The 10,615-nt window shown below is 34.6% G+C and overlaps 1 pseudogene; it reads right to left on the bottom strand.

Annotated features, from left to right (window-relative positions):
• Positions 1–35: 35 nt before the first annotated feature.
• LOC120163259 lies at positions 36–2,359 on the bottom strand (annotated as a pseudogene).
• Between the last annotated feature and the right edge of the window lie 8,256 nt (positions 2,360–10,615).

Below are 10,615 nucleotides of genomic sequence, written 5' to 3'. Positions count from 1 at the left end.
GACCCCTATGCAAGAATCCCGAAAATTCATCCATGAACTTGGATCCATGATTGCTGAGAAGGTCAGAAGGTGAATTGCATACGGAAGCTCCTTAAGCAACAGTAGAAAACAAACCATCTTTAAGCGATACATCTACACCTCCATTTTCATATCTCCAAAGCTTCCGATTCACGGACCTTTGATCATATTCCATGTTACGAGAAATTTGATTCATTGAAATTGGTGACTCAAGCAAAGAATCATATTCCATAAAGGAATCAAGCGTCTGTGATTCGGGTGAAGCTGTTGCAGGAGATTCATCACTAGTTGTGCCTATGTTCCTCCTACGGCTGAGGTCTCTCCTACCAAAATTCGATCCAGTAACTGAACCACAACTGTTCTCGAATTTAGACCCTTCCTCTTGTGCTATTTTCTTTGCAGTTTGAGAAGCTTCATAAGCAGCCCCTTTAACATAAGCCATCTGATCAGATTGACACTTCTCCATCTCTTCTATAATCAACTCTACCTCAGAGTGTATGCTCCTTGGATCCAACCACTTCATCAAGAAATTTATCATTTGTATTGCGGAAAATCGTTTCTGAGAATTACCTTCTGCAAGCCCCGCATTCGATATTCTCAACCCGGATTTTATTAGCAATCGAGCATATGCTTCAACAATCAGAGCATTATGCTTAGCCAAAGCCATAACCAGCCCCATATGTGCATTTGTTTGAATATACTTGTCCTCCAAAGCAGCAGCTACATTTTGACAGACATTGTTAACCATCTCATCAGAAGCAAACCGCCAGTTATCAGACTCTACTAGCGCCTTCAAGCAAAGGGCAGCTCCCGTACTCGAGCTTTCTTGGGAACCTAAAAGAGATTCGGAAAGAGGCTTACAAAGCGAGTGAATAATATGCCTCTTCTTATCTTCTGGAGTGGTTGGATCAATCCCATATCTTGCAATCGCAGGAACCACCTTCGAACAAGCTTGTTGTAGAGGAAAAGAGCCTGCACTGGAAGCTAATGTCTTGATAATGGTAGACATTATGCTATCAATATGAGGAACAATCTTCACACCATGAACCCGTGCAAGAACTTCATAGAGGGAAATGGTGTATTCACCCGACACACACCCGGTTTCTTTCGTCTCTGAAACTTGAGCAAGGAACACCGGTATCGCCTTTTAATCCAAGTTTTTCACATATGATTTCAGTGCCTTCATTGCAGATTTCCGACTGTCCGCGTCTTTGTCAAGGTTGGCCAATTCTCGCCGCAATATCGGGCTAAGATTTCTACCCATCATTTACTTGAAAAACGCTAAACAAGATAAGCCATTTAACTAAAAAGTTCATAAGAGTTCCCTGAAAGTTATCTCAGTATCCTGACTTAAATACCGAGGAATCTGAGAAAAAAAAATACAATAAACCAGATATTAAACTCATTTCTCAGAATATCTACTTACTAGATGAATACAAACTAAAAGAATAAATCTAAGTTATGATTTTCGACTAGTTTCCTACATTTTCCTTTGAACCTAAAACAAAATCAGACCTTGATCTGGAAACCTAACATGGATTTTTCCTATTATACAATTAAAAAACCCAAATTTATGAAAAAGGGTAGTTCAGAAATCGTTCAAGAACTGCAAAATGAACTCTGAAATGATAAACTAATATAAAAACACAAATTTATGAAAAAGGGTAGTTCAGGTTTTGCTCAAGAACTGCAAAATGAACTCTGAAATGACAAAACAATTATAAAAAACCAAATTTATGAAAAAGGGTAGTTCAGTTTTTGCTCAAGAACTGCAAAATGAACTCTGAAATGACAAAACAATTATAAAAAACCAAATTTATGAAAAGTGGTTCAGAGTTTGCTCAAGAACTGCAAAATGAACTCTGAAATGGTAAAAAAATATTTAAAAAATCAAATTTATGAAAAAGGGTAGTTCAGATTTTGCTCAAGAACTGCAAAACTAACTCTGAAATGATAAAAAAAAAGTAGTAAGAAAATAAACCAAATTTATGAAATAGGGTAGTTCAGATTTTGCTTGATAACCGCAAAATGAACTCTGAAATGTTAAAACACATGAAAAACCAAATTTATGAAATAGGGTGGTTCAGATTTGGCTCAAGAACTGCAAAATGACCTCTGAAATGAGTAAACAATTACAAAAAAACCAAATTTATGAAAAAGGGTAGTTCAGATTTTGCTCAAGAACTGCAATATGAACTCTAAAAGATAAAACAATTATTAGAAACCAAATTTATGAAAAAGGGCAGTTCAGATTTTGCTCAAGAACTACCAGAGTGAACTAAAATAGCTAAATCCCACCCCCCACCCCAAAAAGAAAAGAACCAACCTTTCAGCTTCTTCTTCACTTGACAAGCAAATAACTCGTCTTTCTAGCTTCCAACAAAAGTTGAACCTTGAAACATATCTGAAATGAGTTTCTTAATCTTGAAACTAATAAAAAAACTAAACCAAAAAATTTTAAAAAAAAAGGATTGGTTTTTTAATTCAGTTTTGGGGGTTTACGTATTCCGGGTGGTAGATGATGGTTGGATGTGGAGATGAAATGAGGAGACTTTCAGCAGGTATTCGAGGGGTTTTTTTTTTAATTTTGGTTAGACCGGATCCCCCGTATATCAAGGGGTTGTCCGAAAAGTCGAAAACAGATCGAGGGAACGCGTTTCGCCATTTCACGGTGAAATCCAAATCGTTTTTTCGAAATACCACCGCTGTCCCTAATCTTGTGCGTCCTGCTACGAAATGTTGCAACGTTTTGACGGATGTTACATTTATTAATATCAGAGTTATATGTTTAGTCTGTTCTGAATATGAATAGGATCTCTAGCAAATAGAAATTATATACATGCCAATCAAATGTTAAAATTACTGATGTGATGGTTGTATGAATGGATGCAACTTCTTACTCGTTTGAAATTAATGATGGTTGTATTAGATTGATTAAGATAGAAGATTCCTCTATAACCAACATCGAGATATATTATACCAACTAATCATCTAAGCTAAAATGCAAGGATAAGTTGGGTATGTAGGAAATTGAATTCCCAATCGATCTTATGAAATTACCATTCCATAAGTTCGAAAAATTCTAGGAATAGATTAGTTATCGGCATATAATGCTACGGTTAAATGTCGGTTTAAAAGATTAATCTTATGGTTTAGAGATAAGATATGTAGGTAAAAAATCGAATTATCTGAAGCAATGTGATATCAACTGTAACTGTCATAAAGTTATTATTACATGGGTGCGAAACGTATTTAGCTCATGTGATAAATACAAAGGCAAATCTAGAGGATATACCAACAATACGGAAATTTCGGATGTATTTCCAAATAAATTGTTGAGATTATCTCCAGATCGAAAAGTGAAATTTTGTATTGATGTGCTTCCTTGAACGACACCAATATCAATAGCACCTTATAAGATGACTCCTACAAAACATAGAGAGTAAAAAGCTCAATTATAAGAGTAATTGGATAGAGATTTTATACGACCTAATATATCTCCTTTGGAAGCTTCAGTTCTGTTTGTAAAAATAAAGATCAATAAGATTATATGTTGATTAACGTCAACTTAATAAAGTAATAGTGAAAAATAAATATCTTTTATCAAGAATTGATGATCTATTTGATCAACTTAAAGGAACCATAGTATTTTTTCAAATTGATCTTCGATCTGGGTATCACCAATTGAAGATCAAAGAAGATGATATACCAAAGACAACTTTCAAAACTAGATATGGGTATCATGAGTTTGTAGTAATTTCATTTGGGCTTATGAATGCAGCAACAACTTTTATGGATGTAATGAATCGGGTATTTCAGCCATATTTAGATTAATTTATGGTGGTATTCATCGATGATATATTGGTTTATTCTAAAATCAAATTGGATCATAATACTCATTTTTGGATAGTTCTACAGATCCTCTGATAAAAGAAACTATATGCAAAGTCGTCAAAGTGTGAGTTTTGGTTACTTGAAGTAGTTTCATTGGACACATAGTTTCGAAGGAATTCTGGTTGATCCTAAAATGGTTCAAGAAATCATTGAATGGTGAACCCCGGATAATGTTTTGAGGTGAGAAGTTTCTTAGGATTAACTGATTATTATCGACGGTTTGTGAAAGACTTTTCAATGATTGTTGCTCCAATTACTAAGCTATTGAGAAATGATGTGTCATTTGTTTGGATAGATAAATGTCAGGAAAGTTTTAATAAATTGAAGAATATATTAACAAAAGATCCTATTTTGGTACAACCAGAATCTAGAAAAGATTTTGTAATATATACAGTGATGCATCCCATAAAGTTTTAGGTTGTGTATTAATGCAAAAAGATAAGGTGATAGCATATGTTTCTCGACAGCTCAAAACTCATGAAAGAAATTATCTTACGCATGATTTGGAGTTGACTGCAATAGTATTTGTTTTAAAGATTTGGCGTCACTACTTATATGGTGAAAAGTGTTACATTCACTCCTCTTTGTCTTTTTTGCCTTATTTTTATTTATTTAGAAAAAATAAACAAATACAATTGTCATCATTTTAATCAAATTTAAATTCGCTGATTTTTTTTGGATAAGTTCTAAATTTAATTTTAATTATATCTAAAAACAAGAGGAATGGGTGACTCTAGGAAAAATAAGAGGAATATTTTAGTGAATCTATAATCTATGACCTAGAGAATGTGAGAGAATAAAGATGAACAGTTTAACTAAACGGCCAAATATACTTTCTTAAATTTATTAATTTATTTATATTAAAGAATAAGTTAAAATACTTAAAAAATAAATTAAAATGCATTTCATGTAATTTATTAAGTTTTGAGTGATTATATGACATGTTTAATATAATATGGGATGTTGTTTTTATTGAACGTTGAATATTAAATTTGGCCTATTCATTGATGTATGAAAAAACGTTCATTAATATAGCATTATCATCTTTCAGCAATTAAGGAATAATGAACTCCTCTAATACATCCTTAGCAACATCGCTCGGGACATCACAATATACATTATATTTTGTTTGATTTATATTGAATCTGACACAATATTATTATATATCAGTATTATCAGATTTGGTATTCACTTCATATGCATCATAATTTATGGGAAATGCTCATCCGTCAATGGCATCATGAGCAATCAAGCCATTTTAATAAATAACATCATTCCTATTTATAATATTTTTCAAATTTTCGTATTTCACATTCAAAGGGGTGATTGTTGATTAGAGACGTCTACATTCGTTATTCTTTACAAGTCATTCATCAATGTATGATCGAACGAATTCATTAGGATACATCAATGAGTGTAGACGCTCATTTTCGTCCGGGACATTAAGGGTTTTTTTTATTATTATATAGTATATAATATATATAAAATAATTTCAAACGTATTTTTTGAAAATATATAGTATATGTTTTGAAAACATATTTTTGAAAACATATAATATATAGTTTTTGAAAACTTATAGTTTTTAAAAAAATATTTTTTAAATAATTTTGAAAACATATAATATATAGTTTTTAAAACAGTTTTGAAAACGTATAATATGATTTTTAAATATTTTTTGAAAACACATATAATTTTTGAAAGCATATTATTTTTGAAAATATAATATTATATGGTTTTTATTATATTAATATTATATTATGTTATTTTTATTTATTATATATTTTATATTATATTATATTTATTTTATTTTATTCGGTCCAGGTCCAACTCCAGGTTCAACAAGAGTGTGGGGTGCCCAACCGGGTAGGCAGGCCTGACCCAGCAAGCCTACCCGATTAAAGGAGCCCAAGTTCATTAGGGTTTCACATGTAGCAAGAGCGTCGCACGGTCAAGATATCAAGAGTCAAGTATGGCGTGTGAGGACCACGTGCCGGCAAGAGAGCAATACGCGCCCAAAATATAAAATCACAGTGAGCTCAGAGATCAAATTAGAACAAAATCTGACCAGATCGGAGGGGAAAACCTCCCCCATTTTTTCAGCAACTACATGCCGAGAGAATCGACCACACCCAAAATCCCGTCGAAATCGGGACTACAACACCCATTCAAGGGAAGTAACCCCTTCGAAGGCTATAAAAAGGGGGTTTCACCGGAGCATAACAACAACAAGAAGAACCACAAGCACAACATAAAAAGAGAACAATCAAGACAACCAAAAACGCAAAAATATCCGAGGCAACAAATCCTAAAGAGAAAAAGCATTCATAAACCGAAAGCAAAAAATCATGGCTAAGAATTGTATTTCGACGAATGACACCGGGAGTGCATTGGGAGATCTCGTCGTGAAAAGAAAGTCATCAGGAATTCGAGGAGACATCGAATCTAAGGTAAAAATCGAATCTTTGGCTTTAGATCTCCACCGATGAGGAGCCTTTTAGGAAAATTTGGTCTCGATTTTAAGGTTATGGGGATGAGAGGAATTTTTGGGGGTATTTTTAATTTTTTTCGACCACCGAAGGGGGTGGTTGGAGCGGCGTTCGACGGCGGAGGGCTTAATCGGAGGTTGGTTGGTATTCGACTGGTTGAGGGAGAGATGAGAGAATATTTGAGGGAAATGGGGGTTTCATATTTGAGAGGAATAGTGAATGAATGTTTTTTTCCTGATTTTTGGCTATTTATAGGGAGGACCGCTGTCTAATTAGCTATCAGTTAAATTATTTCCGTAGTCTCTGATATTTTGATATGTAATTCATTTTGGTCACCATGGACAATTTTGCCTCCAAATTTTTGATTTATTCAATTTAATCATCGTTTATATTTTTATATTTTTGCAAATTGGATACTAAACCCTTATTTCTTTCGTTGCAGCTCCCCAATTAACTTCAATTTGACCTTTAACTCCTCGTATTTTCAATTTAGCCTTTTAATTTTATTTTTATTTTTAGGCCCTAATCTTAACCTTTTTTAATATCATTTTCATTATTTTATTTTGTTTTATATAACTTTCATATGCCTTTGTTTTTAGGACGCATTTAAAATCGATCAAAGGTAAGTGATTCGAATCGATCTTTAAATTTTAATTTTTGCAATTAAAACAACCGAGAAATTAAAATGGTACCAAAGGGGCAGTACAAGGGTGCTAATCATTCCTTGACTGTAACCGACTCTCGAATCCAACACATTTCTGGCAAAACGCAGATCAGGTAAGATGGTAAATTAAGGTATCAGATCAACCTAGTTTTTTTTTTTAAAAATAATCGGTGGTGGCTCTAACATGCATTATTTAAGTCGAAGCCCGATTCCGGGCCTACCTGAAGGACGGTTACGACAGCTTGGTGACTTCACTGAGGACCGGTAAGTGAGTTAGGCCAAAATTAATTTTCGGTTGTCTTCTTAAGTGAAGATTGTAAGTTTAAATTTTAATTTCTTTTCAATCCTTATTATTTACCTTTGATTATTATTTTCAAATAAAAAGTTGTACTAATGTTTTTTTCAATAGTTTTAGCCTTTTTTAATAAAAAAAAGTCAACTCAGGCTCTATACCCGAGCTCCAAACCTTTTTATAAGTGGAGTTGAAAGCGACACCTTTATGGGAATTTATTCTCTGTATAGGCCTAGCAAGTAACATTCGGGATTCATATATCTTATGTCTTCGTGTGAATTTATTCTCCGTACAAACATAAGGGAATGTGTCTTCTCGAGTTTAACTTGGTTCACATAAGCTTGTAATGGGCTTAGGACTAAGGGTCTGGTAAGCCCAAGGGGCACCAGCAAGGAGAACTCGGGTACCCTTTTTTAGAACCTAAACCGGGAAATTTACAGGAAATTAGAACGCACCTCGAAACTCTATTCCAAAACCTAGGATGCTTGAGTTATTTCCTGTTTTACTTTCTATTCTAAGCATGTGAACTAGAAAAATATGCGGTTAGGATTTGCTCAAAAATTAACATGCGGGATAGAAATCATGTATGAGTAAGAATTAAAGCATGCTGGTTAGATATCATGTGGGGTAGGAATATATATTTTTTACTTTTAGTATTATTTTGATTATTATTTTACTGACTTGTTTTCCTTTCATCTTTTTTTTTCCTTTAACTTATCATTTGCATCATAAAACAGGTGTTGATCCGCAACGAGTGTTTGTTAAACATACATAATCTGTATTAATGGACAAAGGGGTTGTAATGCAAGAAGTGAAAAACGCAGAGGTCCGACTACGATCAGAGAAGACTCAGAAGGAAAAGGGGAATATTTTGTAAGGAAACTATGTGTCAGAACTAGTTGGTTATGCTTTTGTCAGCCTTAAGCAGAACAATGTTCAAGAACTACGAGGCATTTAGGATAGCTGGAAAGGTGACCAGAAATAGAAATTATATCAACGATATGGTGATATCGCACTTCTACTCCATGTTAAGATTGATGAGCCCCTAATTCGAGCCTTAGTGCAATTATAGAATCAGGGGTACAATTGTTTCAAGTTTAACCAATAATACATGGTACCCACCATTGAAGAATATACTACTTCGTTGCATTGTGAATGAACCAGAATTGACCAAGTCTACACCAAGTTCATCAAAAGTCAATCTTTCAAGAATGGGTTGACAAAGGTTGCAGGGGTAGATGAAAAGTGGGTAATTGACCAGATTCAGCACAAAGTAAAATCAGAAGGAATTATTTGGACCCACATCAAGCAATTAATGAATAATCATCCTGATGAATGGAAGGTGATTGATCTCTTTGCATTAGGCATCTACTTCTTAGTTATTTTCCCTAAGACTTTGTCATACATCGAGGCGGCTGTGGTGGAGCTATTCGAACAACTTCCGAAGCGAGTGAACCCCCGACACCGGTAATATTAGCTAAAACTTTTCGTTCACTCAATCATTGCAGAAAGACTGGCGGAGGATGATTTATAGGATACACACAGCTTCTTCAGGTCTGGATCTATATTCACTTCTGGAAGACTGACGGGATTTCTTATCGCCGATTCATCACCACTTACTTTCATTTGGGAGAGTTTCTCACACTGAAATGCTAGGAATGCATCCCAAAATAGAAATGGTTGAAAGTTCTCATGCATATTCAGGATAAAGACATTGTCTGAAGAGCCCATTGATTAACCTATAATGACATCCTTTATCGGTGCAGAGACTGAGAAACCATAACGTTGCTTGGATTATGGGGAGGAGTTGGATATTCTCCATTTTTGCCACTTTTGTAGTATGGGGCACGCTAGTTTGTCCCAATTACACATAGGATATTTGGATCAGAATTCGTATACCATGAGGATAACTACAAGAAAAGGGTTAAAGATGTAGCTGGGTTATAGAAGAAGATGTTTTTTATGGATATCGTAGCTGCTAAAGACATGCTTACTCCAGACTATTTGGAATAACGGAAAGTAAGAAAGAATGACACTGATCCTGTATTGGAGCATGAAGATACTCAGACCATGGAAGAGCATCTTAAACTAGTTCCCTCTGAGCTAGAGATAGTAAAGAAAGAGTTTGAAGCTGAAATGGAGGAATTGAAATGAATGATAAGGGAACTCGAGGCTGAAAGATTCCAATGGAAGTTAGATGTTGATATTCAGAAAGATCGAGTGAACAAATTAAAAAAAAATAAAAGAAAGTATGCTTTGAGCTAGAAAATTTGATAAAGGGATATCAAGAACAAGTTCAGAACAATTGTAGTCTGAAAAGATCTTATGAGTAATGGAAAAGTGAAGCCAACAGCCTGAAAAGGAAGTTCGAAGGATAAGATGAAATAGAGACCCTAAAAGAGCAGCTAAAGGCTTCCTAAGTTAGAGGCCATTATGGATGGGTTCAAGATACAAGCAAGTGAGCTTTATATAGTTCCCTATGATGGATGATTTCAATGGCGTTTTCGTTGGGAACAAGCTTAGCAAAGGGTGAAAGCTAGAGATGCAATCATTCGAGACTTCTTGAAATAAGTACAAAAAATAGCTCGTCACTTGCATGGTTTAGTGAGAGAAGTTGGAGTGGTCCGAGAGGGTATTCAACCGCTGACAGATGAAGGAAGAAGACTAGTCAATCTGTTAGAAGCTGTTCGGGGTTTAAAGGACCTAGTCAGAATGTACCTTTAAGATGTTTTTGTCTATTAAGAAATAATACTTTTGTCCCAATAAAGATTATTTATAATAACAAACGTGTTTTTGGATTAATGCCTCGAACATTTCATGCATCATGCATCATGCATTTATACATATTTTGCATTTGTTATTTTTTCTTCATCTCTTTACATTCACATTAACTAACAGAAAATGTCTTATAAAAAAAAGAACAAACACTGGACATACCACCCCAAGCATTGGACACACCTCATCCACATAACACCCGTTCAAAGAAAAAGAAAAAAGAAGCAAATATAACTCAACTCGAGGAGAACATGTTAAGGTTGCAAAAGGAGCTGGATGAGAAAATAAGTCAGAATAATCAAAACACCCTAGAGTCGATCACCAAAAGCCAAGAGTCTTTGGTTGACCAAATTGTTTCAAAGTTATATGGCTTGAATTAAGCAAGTGCACCTGGGGCAGGAACATTTAAAGGGGTAACTATGCCACCTACCCCGCAGGTGGTTATCTCACCTGGAATCTTACTAGGACTTCATAGGGACTCATCTG

The sequence above is a fragment of the Hibiscus syriacus genome, unplaced genomic scaffold (genome assembly GCF_006381635.1).
Source record: "Hibiscus syriacus cultivar Baekdansim isolate YM2019G1 unplaced genomic scaffold, ASM638163v2 tig00111440_pilon, whole genome shotgun sequence".
In the NCBI taxonomy this organism is placed as follows: Eukaryota; Viridiplantae; Streptophyta; class Magnoliopsida; order Malvales; family Malvaceae; genus Hibiscus; species Hibiscus syriacus.
The sequence above is the reverse complement of the archived record's forward strand: the minus strand, read 5'-3'. Positions and strand labels throughout refer to the sequence as shown.